This window comes from Musa acuminata, chromosome BXJ1-1, assembly GCF_036884655.1.
Source record: "Musa acuminata AAA Group cultivar baxijiao chromosome BXJ1-1, Cavendish_Baxijiao_AAA, whole genome shotgun sequence".
NCBI lineage: Eukaryota > Viridiplantae > Streptophyta > Magnoliopsida > Zingiberales > Musaceae > Musa > Musa acuminata.
This window is the reverse complement of record NC_088327.1, coordinates 27,318,088-27,340,661: the sequence shown is the minus strand read 5'-3', so window position 1 is coordinate 27,340,661 and position 22,574 is coordinate 27,318,088. Positions and strand designations below refer to the sequence as shown.

General features: G+C 49.2%; 32 non-coding genes across 32 annotated transcripts; all 32 read right to left on the bottom strand.

The window, feature by feature from the left end:
• Positions 1-38: 38 nt before the first annotated feature.
• On the bottom strand, positions 39-157 carry LOC135593126 (5S ribosomal RNA). Its single transcript, XR_010479408.1, has one exon. It is a non-coding gene; the product is annotated as a 5S ribosomal RNA (ribosomal RNA).
• Positions 158-507: 350 nt separating this feature from the next.
• Positions 508-626, bottom strand: LOC135594147 (5S ribosomal RNA). Its single transcript, XR_010480011.1, has one exon. It is a non-coding gene; the product is annotated as a 5S ribosomal RNA (ribosomal RNA).
• Positions 627-976: 350 nt separating this feature from the next.
• Positions 977-1,095, bottom strand: LOC135592880 (5S ribosomal RNA). The gene has a single exon (XR_010479280.1). It is a non-coding gene; the product is annotated as a 5S ribosomal RNA (ribosomal RNA).
• Positions 1,096-1,445: 350 nt separating this feature from the next.
• On the bottom strand, positions 1,446-1,564 carry LOC135589568 (5S ribosomal RNA). Its single transcript, XR_010476981.1, has one exon. It is a non-coding gene; the product is annotated as a 5S ribosomal RNA (ribosomal RNA).
• A 350-nt stretch (positions 1,565-1,914) lies between these two features.
• Positions 1,915-2,034, bottom strand: LOC135591652 (5S ribosomal RNA). Its single transcript, XR_010478583.1, has one exon. It is a non-coding gene; the product is annotated as a 5S ribosomal RNA (ribosomal RNA).
• A 350-nt stretch (positions 2,035-2,384) lies between these two features.
• On the bottom strand, positions 2,385-2,503 carry LOC135593949 (5S ribosomal RNA). The gene has a single exon (XR_010479905.1). It is a non-coding gene; the product is annotated as a 5S ribosomal RNA (ribosomal RNA).
• Positions 2,504-2,853: 350 nt separating this feature from the next.
• Positions 2,854-2,972, bottom strand: LOC135593213 (5S ribosomal RNA). Its single transcript, XR_010479454.1, has one exon. It is a non-coding gene; the product is annotated as a 5S ribosomal RNA (ribosomal RNA).
• Positions 2,973-3,322: 350 nt separating this feature from the next.
• On the bottom strand, positions 3,323-3,441 carry LOC135588122 (5S ribosomal RNA). The gene has a single exon (XR_010476113.1). It is a non-coding gene; the product is annotated as a 5S ribosomal RNA (ribosomal RNA).
• A 350-nt stretch (positions 3,442-3,791) lies between these two features.
• On the bottom strand, positions 3,792-3,910 carry LOC135588887 (5S ribosomal RNA). The gene has a single exon (XR_010476511.1). It is a non-coding gene; the product is annotated as a 5S ribosomal RNA (ribosomal RNA).
• A 350-nt stretch (positions 3,911-4,260) lies between these two features.
• Positions 4,261-4,379, bottom strand: LOC135593124 (5S ribosomal RNA). The gene has a single exon (XR_010479407.1). It is a non-coding gene; the product is annotated as a 5S ribosomal RNA (ribosomal RNA).
• Positions 4,380-4,614: 235 nt separating this feature from the next.
• Positions 4,615-4,733, bottom strand: LOC135590637 (5S ribosomal RNA). The gene has a single exon (XR_010478049.1). It is a non-coding gene; the product is annotated as a 5S ribosomal RNA (ribosomal RNA).
• A 350-nt stretch (positions 4,734-5,083) lies between these two features.
• LOC135590881 (5S ribosomal RNA) lies at positions 5,084-5,202 on the bottom strand. Its single transcript, XR_010478290.1, has one exon. It is a non-coding gene; the product is annotated as a 5S ribosomal RNA (ribosomal RNA).
• Positions 5,203-5,552: 350 nt separating this feature from the next.
• LOC135593085 (5S ribosomal RNA) lies at positions 5,553-5,671 on the bottom strand. The gene has a single exon (XR_010479395.1). It is a non-coding gene; the product is annotated as a 5S ribosomal RNA (ribosomal RNA).
• Positions 5,672-6,021: 350 nt separating this feature from the next.
• On the bottom strand, positions 6,022-6,140 carry LOC135593211 (5S ribosomal RNA). The gene has a single exon (XR_010479453.1). It is a non-coding gene; the product is annotated as a 5S ribosomal RNA (ribosomal RNA).
• A 234-nt stretch (positions 6,141-6,374) lies between these two features.
• Positions 6,375-6,493, bottom strand: LOC135593139 (5S ribosomal RNA). The gene has a single exon (XR_010479421.1). It is a non-coding gene; the product is annotated as a 5S ribosomal RNA (ribosomal RNA).
• Positions 6,494-6,843: 350 nt separating this feature from the next.
• LOC135593117 (5S ribosomal RNA) lies at positions 6,844-6,962 on the bottom strand. The gene has a single exon (XR_010479402.1). It is a non-coding gene; the product is annotated as a 5S ribosomal RNA (ribosomal RNA).
• A 235-nt stretch (positions 6,963-7,197) lies between these two features.
• Positions 7,198-7,316, bottom strand: LOC135590009 (5S ribosomal RNA). Its single transcript, XR_010477421.1, has one exon. It is a non-coding gene; the product is annotated as a 5S ribosomal RNA (ribosomal RNA).
• Positions 7,317-7,666: 350 nt separating this feature from the next.
• On the bottom strand, positions 7,667-7,785 carry LOC135593160 (5S ribosomal RNA). Its single transcript, XR_010479429.1, has one exon. It is a non-coding gene; the product is annotated as a 5S ribosomal RNA (ribosomal RNA).
• A 349-nt stretch (positions 7,786-8,134) lies between these two features.
• LOC135588601 (5S ribosomal RNA) lies at positions 8,135-8,253 on the bottom strand. The gene has a single exon (XR_010476348.1). It is a non-coding gene; the product is annotated as a 5S ribosomal RNA (ribosomal RNA).
• A 235-nt stretch (positions 8,254-8,488) lies between these two features.
• Positions 8,489-8,607, bottom strand: LOC135592383 (5S ribosomal RNA). Its single transcript, XR_010479016.1, has one exon. It is a non-coding gene; the product is annotated as a 5S ribosomal RNA (ribosomal RNA).
• Positions 8,608-8,957: 350 nt separating this feature from the next.
• LOC135592239 (5S ribosomal RNA) lies at positions 8,958-9,076 on the bottom strand. Its single transcript, XR_010478964.1, has one exon. It is a non-coding gene; the product is annotated as a 5S ribosomal RNA (ribosomal RNA).
• An 8,608-nt stretch (positions 9,077-17,684) lies between these two features.
• Positions 17,685-17,803, bottom strand: LOC135592294 (5S ribosomal RNA). The gene has a single exon (XR_010478985.1). It is a non-coding gene; the product is annotated as a 5S ribosomal RNA (ribosomal RNA).
• A 349-nt stretch (positions 17,804-18,152) lies between these two features.
• LOC135588594 (5S ribosomal RNA) lies at positions 18,153-18,271 on the bottom strand. Its single transcript, XR_010476346.1, has one exon. It is a non-coding gene; the product is annotated as a 5S ribosomal RNA (ribosomal RNA).
• Positions 18,272-18,506: 235 nt separating this feature from the next.
• On the bottom strand, positions 18,507-18,625 carry LOC135592378 (5S ribosomal RNA). The gene has a single exon (XR_010479015.1). It is a non-coding gene; the product is annotated as a 5S ribosomal RNA (ribosomal RNA).
• A 350-nt stretch (positions 18,626-18,975) lies between these two features.
• On the bottom strand, positions 18,976-19,094 carry LOC135591332 (5S ribosomal RNA). Its single transcript, XR_010478486.1, has one exon. It is a non-coding gene; the product is annotated as a 5S ribosomal RNA (ribosomal RNA).
• A 350-nt stretch (positions 19,095-19,444) lies between these two features.
• On the bottom strand, positions 19,445-19,563 carry LOC135592363 (5S ribosomal RNA). The gene has a single exon (XR_010479011.1). It is a non-coding gene; the product is annotated as a 5S ribosomal RNA (ribosomal RNA).
• A 350-nt stretch (positions 19,564-19,913) lies between these two features.
• Positions 19,914-20,032, bottom strand: LOC135593668 (5S ribosomal RNA). Its single transcript, XR_010479767.1, has one exon. It is a non-coding gene; the product is annotated as a 5S ribosomal RNA (ribosomal RNA).
• Positions 20,033-20,382: 350 nt separating this feature from the next.
• LOC135588861 (5S ribosomal RNA) lies at positions 20,383-20,501 on the bottom strand. The gene has a single exon (XR_010476505.1). It is a non-coding gene; the product is annotated as a 5S ribosomal RNA (ribosomal RNA).
• A 350-nt stretch (positions 20,502-20,851) lies between these two features.
• Positions 20,852-20,970, bottom strand: LOC135591872 (5S ribosomal RNA). Its single transcript, XR_010478645.1, has one exon. It is a non-coding gene; the product is annotated as a 5S ribosomal RNA (ribosomal RNA).
• A 350-nt stretch (positions 20,971-21,320) lies between these two features.
• Positions 21,321-21,439, bottom strand: LOC135589855 (5S ribosomal RNA). The gene has a single exon (XR_010477267.1). It is a non-coding gene; the product is annotated as a 5S ribosomal RNA (ribosomal RNA).
• A 350-nt stretch (positions 21,440-21,789) lies between these two features.
• Positions 21,790-21,908, bottom strand: LOC135593719 (5S ribosomal RNA). The gene has a single exon (XR_010479787.1). It is a non-coding gene; the product is annotated as a 5S ribosomal RNA (ribosomal RNA).
• A 350-nt stretch (positions 21,909-22,258) lies between these two features.
• On the bottom strand, positions 22,259-22,377 carry LOC135594205 (5S ribosomal RNA). Its single transcript, XR_010480030.1, has one exon. It is a non-coding gene; the product is annotated as a 5S ribosomal RNA (ribosomal RNA).
• Positions 22,378-22,574: the final 197 nt, after the last annotated feature.

Here is a 22,574-nt window from a genome sequence, read left to right as displayed (position 1 = left end):
GCTCTACGGGAGATGTTTTGTATCTCGAGACGCAAAAAGGAGTGCAGCACGAGGACTTCCCGGGGGGTCACCCATCCTAGTACTACTCTCGCCCAAGCACGCTTAACTTCGGAGTTCTGATGGGATCCGGTGCTTTAGTGCTGGTATGATCGCACCGGTTTCGGGTGCTTCGTCCCTCGCCTATGTGCACGACGCGGCCGGCGCATCAACGTCCGAAGCCTCTTGCCCGTCACGAAACCGTCGGCGCTTTCTCGAACGATCACGAAATCCCTATTGCCAGCTCTCTCCCAGCCCTAGCCCAACGACTGCGTATCGGTCACGGCAATCTCGCGCCGAAACCATCGACACTTTCTCGAACGATCTCGGAATCGCTATTGAGACCCCAATCCGGAAAGCTCTTTCTGAGCCCCACGATACTGACTGCGTAGCGGTCACGGCAAATTTCGTGCCCGAAAACAATCGTCTCGGAGCTCTACGGTAGATGTTTCGTATCTCGGGACGCAAAAAGGAGTGCAACACGAGGAGTTCCCGGGGGGTCACCCATCCTAGTACTACTCTCGCCCAAGCACGCTTAACTTCGAAGTTCTGATGGGATCCAGTGCTTTAGTGCTGGTATGATCGCACCGGTTTCGGGTGCTTCGTCCCTCGCCTATGTGCACGTCGCGGCCGGCGCATCAACGTCCGGAGCCTCTTGCCCGTCATGAAACCGTCGGCGCTTTCTCGAAAGATTACAAAATCCCTTTTGCATGCTCTCTCCGAGCCCTAGCCCAACGACTGCGTATCGGTCACGGCAAGCTCGCGCCGAAATCATCGACACTCTCTCGAACGATCTCGGAATCGCTTTTGCGACCCCAATCCGGAAAGCTCTTTCCGAGCCCCACGATACTGACTGCATAGCGGTCACGGCAAATTCCGTGCCCGAAAACAATCGTCTCGGAGCTCTACGGGAGATGTTTCGTATCTCGGGACGCAAAAAGGAGTGCAACACGAGGACTTCCCGGGGGGTCACCCATCCTAGTACTACTCTCGCCCAAGCACGCTTAACTTCGGAGTTCTGATGGGATCCGGTGCTTTAGTGCTGGTATGATCGCACCGGTTTCGGGTGCTTCGTCCCTTGCCTATGTGCACGTCGCGGCCGGTGCATCAACGTCCGAAGCCTCTTGCCCGTCACGAAACCGTCGGCGCTTTCTCGAAAGATTACGAAATCCGTATTGCAAGCTCTCTCCGATCCCTAGCCCAACGACTGCGTATCGGTCACGGCAAGCTCGCGCCGAAACCATCGACACTTTCTCGAACGATCTCGGAATCTCTATTGCGACCCCAATCCGGAAAGCTCTTTCCGAGCCCCACGATACGGACTGCATAGCGGTCACGGCAAATTCCGTGCCCAAAAACAATCGTCTCGGATCTCTACGAGAGATGTTTCGTATCTCGGGACGCAAAAAGGAGTGCAACACGAGGACTTCCCGGGGGGTCACCCATCCTAGTTCTACTCTCGCCCAAACACGCTTAACTTCGGAGTTCTGATGGGATCCGGTGCTTTAGTGCTGGTATGATCGCACCGGTTTCGGGTTCTTCGTCCCTCGCCTATGTGCACGTCGCGACCGGCGCATCAACGTCCGAAGCCTCTTGACCGTCACGAAACCGTCGGTGCTTTCTCGAACGATCTCGAAATCCCTATTGCAAGCTCTCTCCGAGCCCTAGCCCAACGACTGCGTATCGGTCACGGCAATCTCGCGCCGAAACCATCGACACTTTCTCGAACGATCTCGGAATCGCTATTGAGACCCCAATCCGGAAAGCTCTTTCTGAGCCCCACGATACTGACTGCGTAGCGGTCACGGCAAATTCCGTGCCCGAAAACAATCGTCTCGGAGCTCTACGGTAGATGTTTCGTATCTCGGGACGCAAAAAGGAGTGCAACACGAGGAGTTCCCGGGGGGTCACCCATCCTAGTACTACTCTCGCCCAAGCACCGCTTAACTTCGAAGTTCTGATGGGATCCAGTGCTTTAGTGCTGGTATGATCGCACCGATTTCGGGTGCTTCGTCCCTCGCCTATGTGCACGTCGCGGCCGGCGCATCAACGTCCGGAGCCTCTTGCCCGTCATGAAACCGTCGGCGCTTTCTCGAAAGATTACAAAATCCCTATTGCATGCTCTCTCCGAGCCCTAGTCCAACGACTGCGTATCGATCACGGCAAGCTCGCGCTGAAACCATCGACACTCTCTCGATCGATCTCGGAATCGCTTTTGCGACCCCAATCCGGAAAGCTCTTTCCGATCCCCACGATACTGACTGCCTAGCGGTCACGGCAAATTCCGAGCCCGAAAACAATCGTCTCGGAGCTCTACGGGATATGTTTCGTATCTCGGGACGCAAAAAGGAGTGCAACACGAGGACTTCTCGGGGGGTCACCCATCCTATTACTACTCTCGCCCAAGCACGCTTAACTTCGGAGTTCTGATGGGATCCGGTGCTTTAGTGCTGGTATGATCGCACCGGTTTCGGGTGCTTCGTCCCTTGCCTATGTGCACGTAGCGGCCGGTGCATCAACGTCCGAAGCCTCTTGCCCGTCACGAAACCGTCGGCGCTTTCTCGAATGATCTCGAAATCCCTATTGCAAGCTCTCTCCGAGCCCTAGCCCAACGACTGCGTATCGGTCACGGCAATCTCGCGCTGAAACAATCGACACTTTCTCGAACGATCTCGGAATCGCTATTGCGACCCCAATCCGGAAAGCTCTTTCTGAGCCCCACGATACTGACGGCGTAGCGGTCACGGCAAATCCCGTGCCCGAAAACAATCGTCTCGGAGCTCTACGGGAGATGTTTCGTATCTCGGGACGCAAAAAGGAGTGCAACACGGGGACTTCCCGGGGGGTCACCCATCCTAGTACTACTCTCACCCAAGCACGCTTAACTTCGGAGTTCTGATGGGATCCGGTGCTTTAGTGCTGGTATGATCGCACCGGTTTCGGGTGCTTCGTCCCTCGCCTATGTGCACGTCGTGGCCGGCGCATCAACGTCCGAAGCCTCTTGCCCGTCACGAAACCGTCGGCGCTTTCTCGAACTATCACGAAATCCCTATTGCAAGCTCTCTCCGAGCCCTAGCCCAAAGTCTACGTATCGGTTACGGCAATCTTGCGCCGAAACCATCGACACTTTCTCGAACGATCTAGGAATCGCTGTTGCGACCCGAATCTGGAAAGCTCTTTCCGAGCTCTTCGATACAGACTTCGTAGCGGTCACGGCAAATTCCGTGCCCCAAAACAATCGTCTCGAAGGTCTACGGGAGATGTTTCGTATCTCAGGACGCAAAAAGGAGTGCAACACGAGGACTTCCCAGGGGGTCACCCATCCTAGTACTACTCTCGCCCAAGCACGCTTAACTTCGGAGTTCTTATGGGATCCGGTGCTTTAGTGCTGGTATGATCGCACCGGTTTCGGGTGCTTCGTCCCTCGCCTATGTGCACGTCGTGGCCGGCGCATCAACGTCCGAAGCCTCTTGCCCGTCATGAAACCGTCGGCGCTTTCTCGAACGATCACGAAATCCCTATTGCAAGCTCTCTCCGAGCCCTAGCCCAAAGTCTACGTATCGGTTACGGCAATCTCGCGCCGAAACCATCGACACTTTCTCGAACGATCTCGGAATCGCTGTTGCGACCCGAATCTGGAAAGCTCTTTCCGAGCTCCTCGATACAGACTGCGTAGCGGTCACGGCAAATTCCGTGCCCCAAAACAATCGTCTCGAAGGTCTACGGGAGATGTTTCGTATCTCAGGACACAAAAAGGAGTGCAACACGAGGACTTCCCAGGGGGTCACCCATCCTACTACTACTCTCGCCCAAGCACGCTTAACTTCGGAGTTCTTATGGGATCCGGTGCTTTAGTGTTGGTATGATCGCACCGGTTTCGGGTGCTTCGTCCCTCGCCTATGTGCACGTCGTGGCCGGCGCATCAACGTCCGGAGCCTCTTGCCCGTCACGAAACCGTCGGCGCTTGCCCGAACGATCACGAAATCCCTATTGCAAGCTCTCTCCAAGCCCTAGCTCAACGACTGCGTATCGGTCACGGTAAGCTCGCGCCGAAACCATCGACACATTCTCGAACGATCTCGGAATCGCTATTGCAACCCCAATCCGGAAAGCTCTTTCCGAGCCCCACGATACTGACTGCATAGCGGTCACGGCAAATTCCGTGCACGAAAACTATCGTCTCGGAGCTCTACGGGAGATGTTTCGTATCTCGAGACGCAAAAAGGAGTGCAGCACGAGGACTTCCCGGGGGGTCACCCATCCTAGTACTACTCTCGCCCAAGCACGCTTAACTTCGGAGTTCTGATGGGATCCGGTGCTTTAGTGCTGGTATGATCGCACCGGTTTCGGGTGCTTCGTCCCTCGCCTATGTGCACGACGCGGCCGGCGCATCAACGTCCGAAGCCTCTTGCCCGTCACGAAACCGTCGGCGCTTTCTCGAACGATCACGAAATCCCTATTGCAAGCTCTCTCTGAGCCCTAGCCCAACGACTGCGTAGCGGTCACGACAAATTCCGTGCCCGAAAACAATCGTCTCGGAGCTCTACGGGAGATGTTTCGTATCTCGGGACGCAAAAAGGAGTGCAACACGAGGACTTCCCGGGGAGTCACCCATCCTAGTACTACTCTCGCCGAAGCACGCTTAACTTCGGAGTTCTTATGGGATCCGGTGCTTTAGTGCTGGTATGATCGCACCGGTTTCGGGTGCTTCGTCCCTCGCCTATGTGCACGTCGCGGCCGGTGCATCAACGTCCGAAGCCTCTTGACCGTCACGAAACCGTCGGTGCTTTCTCGAACGATCTCGAAATCCCTATTGCAAGCTCTCTCCGAGCCCTAGCCCAACGACTGCGTATCGGTCACGGCAATCTCGCGCCGAAACCATCGACACTTTCTCGAACGATCTCGGAATCGCTATTGAGACCCCAATCCGTAAAGCTCTTTCTGAGCCCCACGATACTGACTGCGTAGCGGTCACGGCAAATTCCGTGCCCGAAAACAATCGTCTCGGAGCTCTACGGTAGATGTTTCGTATCTCGGGACACAAAAAGGAGAGCAACACGAGGAGTTCCCGGGGGGTCACCCATCCTAGTACTACTCTCGCCCAAGCACGCTTAACTTCAAAGTTCTGATGGGATCCAGTGCTTTAGTGCTGGTATGATCGCACCGGTTTCGGGTGCTTCGTCCCTCGCCTATGTGCACGTCGCGGCCGGCTCATCAACGTCCGGAGCCTCTTGCCCGTCATGAAACCGTCGGCGCTTTCTCGAAAGATTACAAAATCCCTATTGCATGCTCTCTCCGAGCCCTAGCCCAACGACTGTGTATCGGTCACGGCAAGCTCGCGCCGAAACCATCGACACTCTCTCGAACGATCTCGGAATCACTTTTGCGACCCCAATCCGGAAAGCTCTTTCCGAGCCCCACGATACTGACTGCATAGCGGTCACGGCAAATTCCGTGCCCGAAAACAATCGTCTCGGAGCTCTACGAGAGATGTTTCGTATCTCGGGACGCAAAAAGGAGTGCAACACGAGGACTTCCCGGGGGGTCACCCATCCTAGTACTACTCTCGCCCAAGCACGCTTAACTTCGGAGTTCTGATGGGATCCGGTGCTTTAGTGCTGGTATGACCGCACAGGTTTCGGGTGCTTCGTCCCTTGCCTATGTGCACGTCGCGGCCGGTGCATCAACGCCCGAAGCCTCTTGCCCGTCACGAAACCGTCGGCGCTTTCTCGAACGATCTCGAAATCCCTATTGCAAGCTCTCTCCGAGCCCTAGCCCAACGACTGCGTATCGGTCACGGCAATCTCGCGCCGAAACAATCGACACTTTCTCGAACGATCTCGGAATCGCTATTGCGACCCCAATCCGGAAAGCTCTTTCTGAGCCCCACGATACTGACTGCGTAGCGGTCACGGCAAATTCCGTGCCCGAAAACAATCGTCTCGGAGATCTATGGGAGATGTTTCGTATCTCGGGACGCAAAAAGGAGTGCAACACGGGGACTTCCCGGGGGGTCACCCATCCTAGTACTACTCTCACCCAAGCACGCTTAACTTCGGAGTTCTGATGGGATCCGGTGCTTTAGTGCTGGTATGATCGCACCGGTTTCGGGTGTTTCGTCCATCGCCTATGTGCACGTCGTGGCCGGCGCATCAACGTCCGAAGCCTCTTGCCCGTCACGAAACCGTCGGCGCTTTCTCGAACGATCACGAAATCCCTATTGAAGCTCTCTCCGAGCCCTAGCCCAAAGTCTACGGAGCGGTCACGGCAAATTCCGTGCCCCAAAACAATCGTCTCGAAGGTCTACGGGAGATGTTTCGTATCTCAGGACGCAAAAAGGAGTGCAACACGAGGACTTCCCAGGGGGTCACCCATCCTAGTACTACTCTCGCCCAAACACGCTTAACTTCGGAGTTCTTATGGGATCCGGTGCTTTAGTGCTGGTATGATCGCACCGGTTTCGGGTGCTTCGTCCTTCGCTTATGTGCACGTCGTGGCCGGCGCATCAACGTCCGGAGCCTCTTGCCCGTCACGAAACCGTCGGCGCTTGCCCGAACGATCACGAAATCCCTATTGCAAGCTCTCTCCAAGCCCTAGCTCAACGACTGCGTATTGGTCACGGTAAGCTCGCGCCGAAACCATCGACACTTTCTCGAACGATCTCGGAATCGCTATTGCGACCCCAATCCGGAAAGCTCTTTCCGAGCCCCACGATACTGACTGCATAGCGGTGACGGCAAATTCCGTGCACGAAAACTATCGTCTCGGAGCTCTACGGGAGATGTTTCGTATCTCGAGACGCAAAAAGGAGTGCAGCACGAGGACTTCCCGGGGGGTCACCCATCCTAGTACTACTCTCGCCCAAGCACGCTTAACTTCGGAGTTCTGATGGGATCCGGTGCTTTAGTGCTGGTATGATCGCACCGGTTTCGGGTGCTTCGTCCCTCGCCTATGTGCACGACGCGGCCGGCGCATCAACGTCTGAAGCCTCTTGCCCGTCACGAAACCGTCGGCGCTTTCTCGAACGTTCACGAAATCCCTATTGCAAGCTCTCTCTGAGCCCTAGCCCAACGATTGCGTAGCAGTCACGACAAATTCCGTGCCCGAAAACAATCGTCTCGGAGCTCTACGGGAGATGTTTCGTATCTCGGGATGCAAAAAGGAGTGCAACACGAGGACTTCCCGGGGAGTCACCCATCCTAGTACTACTCTCGCCCAAGCACGCTTAACTTCGGAGTTTTTATGGGATCCGGTGCTTTAGTGCTGGTATGATCGCACCGGTTTCGGGTGCTTCGTCCCTCGCCTATGTGCACGTCGTGGCCGGCGCATCAACGTCCGAAGCCTCTTGCCCGTCACGAAACCGTCGGCGCTTTCTCGAACGATCATGAAATCCCTATTGCAAGCTCTCTCCGAGCCCTAGCCCAACGACTGCGTATCGGTCACGGCAATCTCGCGCCGAAACCATCGACACTTTCTCGAACGATCTCGGAATCGCTATTGCGACCCGAATCTGGAAAGCTCTTTCCGAGCTCCTCGATACTGACTGTGTAGCGGTCACGGCAAATTCCGTGCCCCAAAACAATCGTCTCGGAGGTCTACGGGAGATGTTTCGTATCTCGGGACGCAAAAAGGAGTGCAACACGGGGACTTCCCAGGGGGTCACCCATCCTAGTACTACTCTCGCCCAAGCACGCTTAACTTCGGAGTTCTTATGGGATCCGGTGCTTTAGTGCTGGTATGATCGCACCGGTTTCGGGTGCTTCGTCCCTCGCCTATGTGCACGTCGCGGCCGGCGCATCAAAATCCGAAGCCTCTTGCCCGTCACGAAACCGTCGGCGCTTTCTCGAACGATCTCGAAATCCCTATTGCAAGCTCTCTCCGAGCCCTAGCCCAACGACTGCGTATCGGTCACGGCAATCTCGCGCCGAAACCATCGACACTTTCTCGAACGATCTCGGAATCGCTATTGCTACCCCAATCCAGAAAGCGCTTTCCGAGCCCCACGATACTGACTGCATAACTGTCACGGCAAATTCCGTGACCGAAAACAATCGTCTCGGAGCTCTACGGGAGTGTTTCGTATCTCGGGACGCAAAAAGGAGTGCAACACGATGTCTTCCCGGGGGGTCACCCATCCTAGTACTACTCTCGCCCAAGCACGCTTAACTTCGGAGTTCTGATGGGATCCGGAGCTTTAGTGCTGGTATGATCGCACCGGTTTCGGGTGCTTCGTCCCTCGTCTATGTGCACGTCGCGGCCGGCGCATCAACGTCCGGAGCCTCTTGCCCGTCACGAAACCTTCGGCGCTTTCTCAAACGATCACGAAATCCCTATTGCAAGCTCTCTCCGAGCCCTTGCCCAACGACTGGGTAGCGGTCACGGCAAATTCCGTGCCCGAAAACAATCGTCTCGGAGCTCAACGGGAGATGTTTCGTATCTCGGGACGCAAAAAGGAGTGCAACATGAGGACTTCCCGGGTAGTCACCCATCCTAGTACTACTCTCGCCAAAGCACGCTTAACTTCGGAGTTCTTAAGGGATCCGGTGCTTTAGTGCTGGTATGATCGCACCGGTTACGGGTGCTTCGTCCCTCGCCTATGTGCACGTCACGGCCGGCGCATCAACGACCGAAGCCTCTTGCCCGTCACGAAACCGTCGGCGCTTTCTCGAACGATCACGAAATCCCAATTGCAAGCTCTCTCCGAGCCCTAGCCCAACGACTGCGTATCGGTCACGGCAATCTCGCGCCGAAACCATCGACACTTTCTCGAACGATCTCGGAATCGCTATTGCGACCCAAATCCGGAAAGCTCTTTCTGAGCCCCACGATACTGACTGCGTAGCGGTCACGGCAAATTTCGTGCCCGAAAACAATTGTCTCGGAGCTCTACGGGAGATGTTTCGTATCTCGGGACGCAAAAAGGAGTGCAACTCGAGGACATCCCGGGCGGTCACCCAACCTAGTACTACTCTCGCCCAAGCACGCTTAACTTCGGAGTTCTGATGGGATCCGGTGCTTTAGTGCTAGTATGATCGCAACGGTTTCGGGTGCTTCGTCCCTCGCCTATGTGCACGTCGTGGCCGGCGCATCAACGTCCGGAGCCTCTTGCCCGTCATGAAACCGTCGGCGCTTTCTCGAAAGATTACGAAATCCCTATTGCATGCTCTCTCCGAGCCGTAGCCCAATGACTGCGTATCGGTCACGGCAAGCTCGCGCCGAAACCATCGACACTTTCTCGAACGATCTCGGAATCGCTATTGCGACCCCAATCCGGAAAGCTCTTTCCGAGCCCCACGATACTGACTGCATAGCGGTCACGGCAAATTCCGTGCCCGATAACTATCGTCTCGGAGCTCTACGGGAGATGTTTCGTATCTCGGGACGCAAAAAGTGTTGAATCTCGGATTTTGATGATAAAATCAATTGATGGGTTATTTGATCTAATCCATATTATTGAGTTAAGTGTGCAGGATAAACTACGATAACCAGAAAACACAAAGCGAGAATACCGGAGTCAAGTTCGATGGACGTTTAAGAGTCCGAAGAATCGTCGGAGATGCTGCCAGAACCAACCGAGAAGAAATCGGGAACCTGTCGGAATTTTCGGAAGTTCGCCGAAGAGATCGTTGGAGGTTCACGGAGATCACCGAGAAGTCTCGGCTACTCATTAAAGTCATCACAAGTTCGGGAGCTTGCTAGAAGCCCGTCGGCAGAAAGTTCGTCGGAAAGCTCGCCAGAACAAGACTCGACGTTCGCGGTTGAAAATTTGCTTAGGATGTGTTTTGGTTATGTAGTCCACTTGTAATTAGGATTAGGATTAAGAGATAATCCTATATCCTGGTTAGGGGCCAACTGGGCCCAAAGTCAGAGTTGGTTTAGGCTAAACCAGCGAACTAGAGAGCCAAGATTGAAGCCCAACTAGTGGCTGAAAACACTGTAGTCGGGCTGAAAACACTGTAGGCGGTGGCACCGCCTAACTGGGCGGTGGCACCGCCCAGCACCCGAGTGCTGGGCGGTGACACCTCCTTGGCTGGGCGGTTGCACCGTCCAGCACCCGAGCGCTGGGCGGTGGCACCGCCTGGCTAGGCGGTGGAACCGCCAGCACCGGGAACCCTAAGAGAATTCAAATTTTGGAGCCCAAAATTTGAATCCTCTTGAGGCCTATAAATACCCCTCAAATCTCAGCTGAGGTTAACAACTTTTGAGAAGCATTTTTTGATTGAGAGAAAAGTCTTAGAAAGTCTTAGCAAGTCTTGTTTTCAATTTGCTAGAGAGTTCTCCTCCTTCTTTCTTATTGAAAATTTGTAAGAGGTTGAGCTGCTTGTAAAAGGTTGTAAGAGGGGTGTTTACCCTTCCATTTCAAGAGACTTGCTAGTGGAAGGTGGGAGCCTCATCGAAGAGGGGCCTCGCAAGTGGAGTAGGTCATTTGACCGAACCACTCTAAAAATCGGCGTAATCTCTGGTTTGCTTTTTATTATTGTCATTTACATTACTGCAAATCTTCTTACTGCTTTAGTTCCTTATTACTCTTGCTGCGCAATTTTAAGAATACGCCTTCAAGTTAAATTTCTCAAGTTTCGTTCTTAACGTACGAAAGATTTTGTTAAAATCGAAGTTTTAATCCGCTGCACTAATTCACCCCCCCCTCTTAGTGCCGCTCCGATCCTAACAAGTGGTATCAGAGCAAGGTTATCTCTCATATTTGGTTTAATACCCAAGAGAGATGGCTTACTCCGGCATGCAAGAGGGCCATTCTATTGCACGACCACCTTTGTTTAATGGGTCGGATTACACATATTGGAAGACTCGCATGAGAATCTTCCTCATTTCTATGGACTTTGAGCTTTGGTCTATTGTCGAGAATGGATTTCAAAAATCTTCTCTTCCGATGAGCGAATGGAATGAATCGGAGAAGAAGGTTTTTGCTTTAAATGCAAAGGCTATGAATGCCTTGTTTTGTGCACTAGACAAAAACGAATTTAATCGTGTTTCAATGTGTGATTCGGCTTTTGATATTTGGAGAACTCTTGAGGTCACTCATGAAGGCACTAGCCGAGTGAAAGAGTCCAAAATCAACATCCTTGTGCACTCTTACGAACTTTTCCGTATGAAACCAAGTGAGTCCATCGGAGACATGTACACCCGGTTTACGGATGTCATCAATGGACTCAAAGCTCTTGGTAAAGATTTTACTAACTTTGAACTAGTAACTAAAATCTTAAGATCCCTCCCTAAAAGTTGGGATCCAAAAGTTACGGCCATTCAAGAGGCCAAAGACCTTAAAGCATTCCCTCTTGAAGAACTCATTGGGTCTCTAATGACCTACGAAATGACATGTCAAGCTCATGACGAGCTCGAGAACCCCCTTCCAAAGAACAGGAAGGATATGGCACTCAAATCACAAGAAGACCACTTGAAAGGAACATCAAGTGATGAGGACAGTGACAATGACATTGCACTTTTGACTCAAAAGTTTAAAAAATATTTAAGAAAGAACAGATTTAAAAATAATACAAAAAATAAATTTGAACAAAAGAAGGACCAAGTGATTTGCTATGAATGCAAAAAACCGGGACACTACAAGAACGATTGTCCTCAAGCCAAAAAGAGGACATCAAAGAAGAAGGCGTTCAAGGCAACGTGGGATGATTCAAGCGCATCCGAAGAAGAGGAGTCCAACACCGAGCAAGTTGCTCATTACACGCTAATGGCTTTAGGAGAAGAGGTATGTGATTTACTTAATGAAGATTTATCTTTTGAAGAACTCTCTATCGCTTTTCATGAATTATTTGATGAATGTAGAACTGTTAGCAAGAAGTTAAGTATCTTAAAGAAAGAGCATGCTTTGCTACAAGATAAGTTTGATAATATTCAAACTCCTCCATGCTCTAAGTGTGAGCATTTAGAAGCAATAAAAAATGAAAATTTGCTTCTTAAAGAAACCTTAAACAAGTTTAAGGTTGGTAGCAAAGGATTAGATATGATCCTTGCACACAAGGGTCACATCGCAAATAGAAATGGAATTGGATTTGCAAAAGGATTACATCAAAATCCTACCACTTTCATAAAAGGACCTACATTACATGTTTCCTCTTATATGCAATGCAACTTCTGTTGCAAATCCGGACATATTGCCTACAAATGTCCTTTTAGGAAAATGAGTTCACAAAAATTAATATGGGTTCCTAAAGGAACTATAAAGGATTCGATAATAAATAACAAAGTTAGTGGGTCAATTTTTGAGGCACCCAAAATCAAATGGGTACCTAAAAATCATCCTCTTTTGTAGAAAAACCCACAAGCTAGGAGCAAGAGATGGTATCTCGATAGTGGATGCTCAAGACATATGACTGGAGATCCATCTCATTTCTCTATGCTCACTAGCAAAGAAGAAGGGTACGTCACCTTCGGAGACAACAACAAAGGCAAAATCATTGGCAAGGGAACTATTGGTAACAAATTTAGTTTTTCCATTGATGATGTTTTACTAGTTGATGGATTGAAACACAATCTCTTAAGTATAACTCAACTATGCGATAAAGGTTATATCGTTAGGTTTGAATCAAATATGTGCATTATTGAAAAACCAAATCATAACATGACTATGATTGCTTTAAAACAAAATAATGTCTATACCATCAATCTTGATGAACTAAGTAATGAAATGTGCTTCTCCGTCGTAAATGATGATGCTTGGCTTTGGCATAGGAGATTAGGCCATGCAAGCATGAAAACAATATCTAAGATCTCATCTCAAGAATTAGTACGAGGAATTCCAAATTTAAAGTTTATTAAGGACAAAGTATGCGATGCATGTCAACTAGGCAAACAAATAAAAACAAGCTTCAAACCAAAAAATCAAATTAGCACTACTAGACCATTACAATTGATCCATTTGGACTTATTTGGACCAATTGATACAACAAGTCTAGGTGGAAGCAAATATGCTTTTGTGATTGTGGATGACTACTCTAGATACACTTGGACCTATTTCTTAGCTCACAAAAGTGATTGCTTCAAGTGTTTCTCTAAATTTTGTAAACTCACTCAAAACGAAAAAGGCTTCATGATTTCATCAATTCGGAGTGATCACGGTGGTGAATTCCAAAACCGTGACTTTCAAAATTTTTGCGAAAGTAATGGGTACAATCACAACTTCTCAACTCCAAGAAATCCTCAACAAAATGGAGTAGTTGAAAGGAAAAATAGAAACCTACAAGAAATGGCAAGAACTATGTTGAATGAACAAAGTTTACCTAAGTACTTTTGGGCCGAAGCCGTAAATACGGCTTGCTACATCATGAATAGAGTCCTAATAAGACCATCCTTATCCAAAACTCCCTATGAATTATGGAATAACAAAAAACCAAACATCTCCTATTTTAAAGTTTTTGGTTGTAAATGCTTTATTTTAAATGAAAGGGATGCTTTAGGAAAATTTGATGCTAAATCCGATGAAGGCATCTTTCTTGGTTACTCTTCCGTTTCTAAAGCTTTTCGGGTTTTTAATAAAAGAACTTTAGTAATTGAAGAGTCTATTCATGTAGTTTTTAATGAAATTTCCGATTTAAAGAAAAATGATTTTGATGATGATCTTGGTTTTGATAATTTGAATTTAAATGAACCCTCTCCTCAAAATAGCCATTTGAATGCATCTTCTTCCGAAATTTCTTTACCAAAAGAATGGAAGTATGTAGATGCTCATCCAAAAGAGCAAATTATAGGAGATACATCAAAAGGGGTTCAAACTCGTTCTTCTTTCAAAAATTTTTGTGCTAACGCCGCCTTCCTTTCTCAAATTGAACCTAAATGCATTGACGAAGCCTTAAAAGATGATTTTTGGATCATTGCAATGCAAGAAGAATTGAACCAATTTGAGAGGAATGAGGTATGGAAGCTTGTTCCTAGACCAAGTGACCACTTAGTCATAGGTACTAAGTGGGTCTTTAGAAACAAGCAAGACGAAAATGGTATTGTGGTTAGAAACAAGGCTAGATTAGTGGCCAAAGGTTTCAACCAAGAAGAAGGTATCGATTACGAAGAAACCTTCGCTCCCGTGGCTCGATTAGAAGCCATAAGGATGCTCCTTGCCTATGCTAGTAGTAATAATTTTAAACTATTTCAAATGGATGTTAAAAGTGCTTTCTTGAATGGTTTTATTTCCGAAGAAGTATTTGTCGAACAACCTCCCGGATTTGAAAATTCTCTTCTTCCTAATCATGTATTCAAATTGACTAAAGCTCTCTATGGCTTAAAACAAGCTCCTAGAGCTTGGTATGAAAGGCTTAGTTCCTTTCTTATTTTAAATAATTTTACCAAAGGCAAGGTTGATACTACATTGTTTATTAAACATTTTGAAAATAATTTTCTTATTGTGCAAATTTATGTTGACGATATTGTGTTTGGCTCTTCGGATGAATCACTATGTGAATCATTTGCCAAATGTATGAGTCTTGAATTTGAAATGAGTTTAATGGGTGAATTAACTTTCTTTTTGGGATTACAAATCAAACAACTTAGTGATGGTATATTTCTTAACCAATCCAAATATATATTAGAATTGTTAAAACGATTTAACATGGATAATTCAAAAGCAATAAACACCCCTATGAGTACTGCGACTAAGTTAGATATGGATGAAAATGGTGAAAGTTTCGATCAAAAAACATATAGGGGAATGATAGGTAGTCTACTCTACCTCACTGCGACTAGACCGGATATTATGTTTAGTGTAGGACTTTGCGCTAGGTTTCAATCTAATCCTAAATTATCTCATCTTAAGAGTGTTAAAAGAATATTTAGGTATCTTAAAGGGACTTCAAATTTAGGATTGTGGTATCCAAAATCTGAAAAATTTGATTTAATAGCCTATGCGGATGCCGATTTTGGCGGATGCAGAATAGATAGAAAAAGTACATCCGGAACATGCCAATTTTTAGGACATGCACTTGTTTCTTGGACTTCCAAGAAACAAAATTCAGTTGCACTATCTACGGCAGAAGCCGAATACATAGCTGCAAGTGCATGTTGTGCACAAGTCATTTGGATGAAAAATACATTAGAAGACTATGGAATTCACTTTAAAAATATTCCCATAAAATGTGATAATACTAGTGCCATATGTCTTACTAAAAATCCAATTCAGCATTCTAGAACTAAGCACATCGACGTTAGGCATCATTTCATACGCGATCATGTCCTTAACAATAATATTGTTCTAGAATTCATTGACACAAAGCATCAATTAGCGGATATATTCACAAAAGCCTTGAATGAAGACCAATTTGAATTCATTAGAAGGGAATTAGGTATGTTAAATTGTCCCTAAACAATAAACTTGTTTGATTGGATTTTCCGTAAAGTTTTTCATCTTCTTTCCATCTCTCATTCCATATGACATGTTGTGAAATCTCGAAATCGACTTTGATGACTTGATAATGAATTTCAAGTTAGCGATTTGATTTAAATAAGTTTTATCTAAATCATAATCTTGATCTTGCAAAATTGGAATCACAAATAATATCTTTTGGCATTCATGAATTGATACTTACAAATATGAAAGTATTGGCATTCATGACTTGAATTTGATTGAAACATTGTATGCTTAAATTAATCATTCTCCTATGTTTCAAAAGTTCTTTAAATGCTTTATGTGATGATTAAAAAGTAATGTTGAGATTTTCATGAATTTGACGATTTGAATGAGTTTGTATTCGAATTATGATCTTGACTTCGTGAAATTACTACTTGAATTTTTTTTATCCCAATCTCTCTCTTATACATCTACAATTTCTGTTATTCATAGGAAGAAGAGATTAGATAATATGAATGCATGCTGAATTTTCCTCTAAAATGAACTCTGCGTAAATATTTTTGCATACTTAATTTTCAATGATAAAATCGTTGTATGACAAAATATGTGCTTCAAGTCTCATTTTCCTTTTTGTTGATGACAAACGGGGAGAAAAGTGATGACTTATATCATTCTTAATAGCATGACAAAATATGAATTGCAAAATCCTTGAGAAAAGTGATCGATCGATGATTATCTTATATGCCTTGCAAAATCCTTGAAAATATTGTAAGATTGATTGATCATATTGAATGCATGTCTAAAATGTATAATCATGCAATTCAAGTTGAAAATCTTTATCTCTTGTCATAGTAAAATTTGTCTCTTATCTTTCGACTTGAAAAAGATTTTCATCAAAGTTTCGCATTTACATTATGCTTAATGAGAATAACGATAAGTTCTACGGTTAGAGCTTATAGGTTTATACTTGAATTCAATGATGAAATTCAAGTGTTTTATCTTCTCATAATATGGCATATAGATAGGGGGAGTTACGTTTAACTCCGTCATCAATTGATTGTCATCATCAAAAAGGGGGAGATTGTTGAATCTCGGATTTTGATGATAAAATCAATTGATGGGTTATTTGATCTAATCCATATTATTGAGTTAAGTGTGCAGGATTAACTACGATAACCAGAAAACATAAAGCGAGAATACCGGAGTCAAGTTCGATGGACGTTTAAGAGTCCGAAGAATCGTCGGAGATGCTGCCAGAACCAACCGAGAAGAAATCGGGAACCTGTCGGAATTTTCGGAAGTTCGCCGAAGAGATCGTTGGAGGTTCACGGAGATCACCGAGAAGGCTCGGCTACTCATTAAAGTCATCACAAGTTCGGGAGCTTGCTAGAAGCCCGTCGGCAGAAAGTTCGTCGGAAAGCTCGCCAGAAGAAGACTCGACGATCGCGGTTGAAAATTTGCTTAGGATGTGTTTTGGTTATGTAGTCCACTTGTAATTAGGATTAGGATTAAGAGATAATCCTATATCCTGGTTAGGGGCCAACTGGGCCCAAAGTCAGAGTTGGTTTAGGCTAAACCAGCGAACTAGAGAGCCAAGATTGAAGCCCAACTAGTGGCTGAAAACACTGTAGTCGGGCTGAAAACACTGTAGGCGGTGGCACCGCCTAACTGGGCGGTGACACCTCCTTGGCTGGGCGGTTGCACCGTCCAGCACCCGAGCGCTGGGCGGTGGCACCGCCTGGCTAGGCGGTGGAACCGCCAGCACCGGGAACCCTAAGAGAATTCAAATTTTGGAGCCCAAAATTTGAATCCTCTTGAGGCCTATAAATACCCCTCAAATCTCAGCTGAGGTTAACAACTTTTGAGAAGCATTTTTTGATTGAGAGAAAAGTCTTAGAAAGTCTTAGCAAGTCTTGTTTTCAATTTGCTAGAGAGTTCTCCTCCTTCTTTCTTATTGAAAATTTGTAAGAGGTTGAGCTGCTTGTAAAAGGTTGTAAGAGGGGTGTTTACCCTTCCATTTCAAGAGACTTGCTAGTGGAAGGTGGGAGCCTCATCGAAGAGGGGCCTCGCAAGTGGAGTAGGTCATTTGACCGAACCACTCTAAAAATCGGCGTAATCTCTGGTTTGCTTTTTATTATTGTCATTTACATTACTGCAAATCTTCTTACTGCTTTAGTTCCTTATTACTCTTGCTGCGCAACTTTAAGAATACGCCTTCAAGTTAAATTTCTCAAGTTTCGTTCTTAACGTACGAAAGATTTTGTTAAAATCGAAGTTTTAATCCGCTGCACTAATTCACCCCCCCCTCTTAGTGCCGCTCCGATCCTAACAAAAAGGAATGCAACACGAGGTCTTCCCGGGGGGTCACCGATCCTAGTACTACTCTCGCCCAAGCACGCTGAACTTCGGAGTTCTGATGGGATCCGGTGCTTTAGTGCTGGTATGATAGCACCGGTTTCGGGTGCTTCGTCCCTCGCCTATGTGCACGTCGCGGCCGGCGCATCAACGTCCGGAGCCTCTTGCCCGTCATGAAACCGTCGGCCCTTTCTCGAACGATCTCGAAATCCCTATTGCAAGCTCTCTCCGAGCCCTAGCCCAACGACTGCGTATCGGTCACGGCAATCTCGCGCCGAAACCATCGACACTTTCTCGAACGATCTCGGAATCGCTATTCCGACCCCAATCCGGAAAGCTCTTTCCGAGCCCCACGATACTGACTGCATAGCTGTCACGGCAAATTCCGTGACCGAAAACAATCGTCTCGGAGCTCTACGGGAGTGTTTCGTATCTCGGGACGCAAAAAGGAGTGCAACACGATGTCTTCCCGGGGGGTCACCCATCCTAGTACTACTCTCGCCCAAGCACGCTTAACTTCGGAGTTCTGATGGGATCCGGAGCTTTAGTGCTGGTATGATCGCACCGGTTTCGGGAGCTTCGTCCCTCGTCTATGTGCACGTCGCGGCCGGCGCATCAACGTCCGGAGCCTCTTGCCCGTCACGAAACCTTCGGCGCTTTCTCAAACGATCACGAAATCCCTATTGCAAGCTCTCTCCGAGCCCTTGCCCAACGACTGCGTAGCGGTCACGGCAAATTCCGTGCCCGAAAACAATCGTCTCGGAGCTCAACGGGAGATGTTTCGTATCTCGGGACGCAAAAAGGAGTGCAACATGAGGACTTCCCGGGTAGTCACCCATCCTAGTACTACTCTCGCCAAAGCACGCTTAACTTCGGAGTTCTTAAGGGATCCGGTGCTTTAGTGCTGGTATGATCGCACCGGTTACGGGTGCTTCGTCCCTCGCCTATGTGCACGTCACGGCCGGCGCATCAACGACCGAAGCCTCTTGCCCGTCACGAAACCGTCGGCGCTTTCTCGAACGATCACGAAATCCCAATTGCAAGCTCTCTCCGAGCCCTAGCCCAACGACTGCGTATCGGTCACGGCAATCTCGCGCCGAAACCATCGACACTTTCTTGAACGATCTCGGAATCGCTATTGCGACCCAAATCCGGAAAGCTCTTTCTGAGCCCCACGATACTGACTGCGTAGCGGTCACAGCAAATTCCGTGCCCGAAAACAATTGTCTCGGAGCTCTACGGGATATGTTTCGTATCTCGGGACGCAAAAAGGAGTGCAACTCGAGGACATCCCGGGCGGTCACCCAACCTAGTACTACTCTCGCCCAAGCACGCTTAACTTCGGAGTTCTGATGGGATCCGGTGCTTTAGTGCTAGTATGATCGCACCGGTTTCGGGTGCTTCGTCCCTCGCCTATGTGCACGTCGCGGCCGGCGCATCAACGTCCGGAGCCTCTTGCCCGTCATGAAACCGTCGGCGCTTTCTCGAAAGATTACGAAATCCCTATTGCATGCTCTCTCCGAGCCGTAGCCCAATGACTGCGTATCGGTCACGGCAAGCTCGCGCCGTAACCATCGACACTTTCTCGAACGATCTCGGAATCGCTTTTGCGACCCCAATCCGGAAAGCTCTTTCCGAGCCCCACGATTCTGACTGCATAGCGGTCCCGGCAAATTCCGTGCCCGAAAACTATCGTCTCGGAGCTCTACGGGAGATGTTTCGTATCTCGGGACCCAAAAAGGAATGCAACACGAGGTCTTCCCGGGGGATCACCGATCCTAGTACTACTCTCGCCCAAACACGCTTAACTTCGGAGTTCTGATGGGATCCGGTGCTTTAGTGCTGGTATGATAGCACCGGTTTCGGGTGCATCGTCCCTCGCCTATGTGCACGTCGCGGCCGGCGCATCAACGTCCGGAGCCTCTTGCCCGTCATGAAACCGTTGGCGCTTTCTCGAAAGATTACGAAATCCCTATTCCAAGCTCTCTCCGAGCCCTAGCCCAACCACTGCGTATCGGTCACGGCAAGCTCGCGCCGAAACTATCGACACTTTCTCGAACGATCTCGGAATCGCAATTGCGACCCCAATCCGGAAAGCTCTTTCCGAGCCCCACGATACTGACTGCATAGCGGTCACGGCAAATTTCGTGCCCGAAAACTATCGTCTCGGAGCTCTACGGGAGATGTTTCGTATCTCGGGACGCAAAAAGGAGTGCAACACGAGGTCTTCCCGGGGGGTCACCCATCCTAGTACTACTCTCGCCCAAGCACGCTTAACTTCGAAGTTCTTATGGGATCCGGTGCTTTAGTGCTGGTATGATCGCACCGGTTTCGGGTGCTTCGTCGCTCGCCTATTTGCACGTCGCGGCCGGTGCATCAACGTCCGAAGCCTCTTGCCCGTCACGAAACCGTCGGCGCTTTCTCGAACGATCTCGAAATCCCTATTGCAAGCTCTCTCCGAGCCCTAGCCCAACGACTGCGTATCAGTCACGGCAATCTCGCGCCGAAACAATCGACACTTTCTCGAACGATCTCGGAATCGCTATTGCGACTCCAATCCAGAAAGCTCTCTCCGAGCCCCACGATACTGACTGCATAGCGGTAAAGGCAAATTCCGTGCCCGAAAACAATCGTATCGGAGCTCTACGGGAGATGTTTCGTATCTCGGGACGCAAAAAGGAGTGCAACACGAGGACATCCCGGGGGGTCAACCATCCTAGTACTACTCTCGCCCAAGCACGCTTAACTTCGGAGTTCTGATGGGATCCGGTGCTTTAGTGCTGGTATGATCGCACCGGTTTCGGGTGCTTCGTCCCTCGCCTATGTGCACGTCGCGGGCGGCGCATCAACGCCCGGAGCCTCTTGCCCGTCATTAAACCGTCGGCGCTTTCTCGAAAGATTACGAAATCCCTATTGCAAGCTCTCTCCGAGCCGTAGCCCAACGACTGCGTATCGGTCAAGGCAAGCTCGCGCCGAAACCATCGACACTTTCTCGAACGATCTCGGAATCGCTATTGCGACCCCAATCCGGAAAGCTCTTTCCGAACCCCACGATACTGACTGCATAGCGGTCACGGCAAATTCCGTGCCCTAAAACTATCGTCTCGGAGCTCTACGGGAGATGTTTCGTATCTCGGGACGCAAAAAGGAGTGCAACACGAGGACATCCCGGGGGGTCAACCATCCTAGTACTACTCTCGCCCAAGCACGCTTAAATTCGGAGTTCTGATGGGATCCGGTGCTTTAGTGCTGGTATGATCGCACCGGTTTCGGGTGCTTCGTCCCTCGCCTATGTGCACGTTGCGGCCGGCGCATCAACGTCCGGAGCCTCTTGCCCGTCATCAAACCGTCGGCGCTTTCTCGAAAGATTACGAAATCCCTATTGCAAGCTCTCTCCGAGCCGTGGCCCAACGACTGCGTATCGGTCAAAGCAAGCTCGCGCCGAAACTATCGACACTTTCTCGAACGATCTCGGAATCGCTATTGCGACCCCAATCCGGAAAGCTCTTTCCGAGCCCCACGATTCTGACTGCATAGCGGTCCCGGCAAATTCCGTGCCCGAAAACTATCGTCTCGGAGCTCTACGGGAGATGTTTCGTATCTCGGGACGCAAAAAGGAGTGCAACACGAGGTCTTCCCGGGGGGTCACCCATCCTAGTACTACTCTCGCCCAAGCACGCTTAACTTCGGAGTTCTTATCGGATCCGGTGCTTTAGTGCTGGTATGATAGCACCGGTTTCGGGTGCTTCGTCCCTCGCCTATGTGCACGTCGCGGCCGGCGCATCAACGTCCGGAGCCTCTTGCCCGTCATGAAACCGTCGGCGCTTTCTCGAAAGATTACGAAATCCCTATTGCAAGCTCTCTCCGAGCCCTAGCCCAACCACTGCGTATCGGTCACGGCAAGCTCGCGCCGAAACCATCGACACTTTCTCGAACGATATCTGAATCGCTATTACGACCCCAATCCGGAAAGCTCTTTCTGAGCCCCACGATACTGACAGCGTAGCGGTCACGGCAAATTCCGTGCCCGAAAACAATCGTCTCGGAGCTCTACGGGAGATGTTTCGTATCTCGGGACGCATAAAGGAGTGCAACACGAGGACATCCCGGGGGGTCACCCATCCTAGTACTACTCTCGCCCAAGCACGCTTAACTTCGGAGTTCTGATGGGATCCGGTGCTTTAGTGCTGGTATGATCGCACCGGTTTCGGGTGCTTCGTCCCTCCCCTATGTGCACGTCGCGGCCAGCGCATCAACGTCCGGAGCCTCTTGCCCGTCATGAAACCATCGACGCTTTCTCGAAAGATTACGAAATCCCTATTGCAAGCTCTCTCCGAGCCCTAGCCCAACGACTGCGTATCGGTCACAGCAAGCTCGCGCCGAAACCATCGACACTTTCTCGAACTATCTCGGAATCGCTATTGCGACCCCAATCAGGAAAGCTCTTTCCGAGCCCCACGATACTGACTGCATAGCGGTCACGGAAAATTCCGTGCCCGAAAACTATCGTTTCGGAGAACTACGGGAGATGTTTCGTATCTCGGGACGCAAAAAGGAGTGCAACACGAGGTCTTCCCGGGGGGTCACCCATCCTAGTACTACTCTCGCCAAAGCACGCTTAACTTCGGAGTTCTTATGGGATCCGGTGCTTTAGTGCTAGTATGATCGCACCGGTTTCGGGTGCTTCGTCCCTCGCCTATGTGCACGTCGCGGCCGGCGCATCAACGTCCGAAGCCTCTTGCCCGTCACGAAACCGTCGGCGCTTTCTCGAACGACCTCGAAATCCCTATTGCAAGCTCTCTCCGAGCCCTAGCCCAACGACTGCGTATCGGTCACGGCAATCTCGCGCCGAAACCATCGACACTTTCTC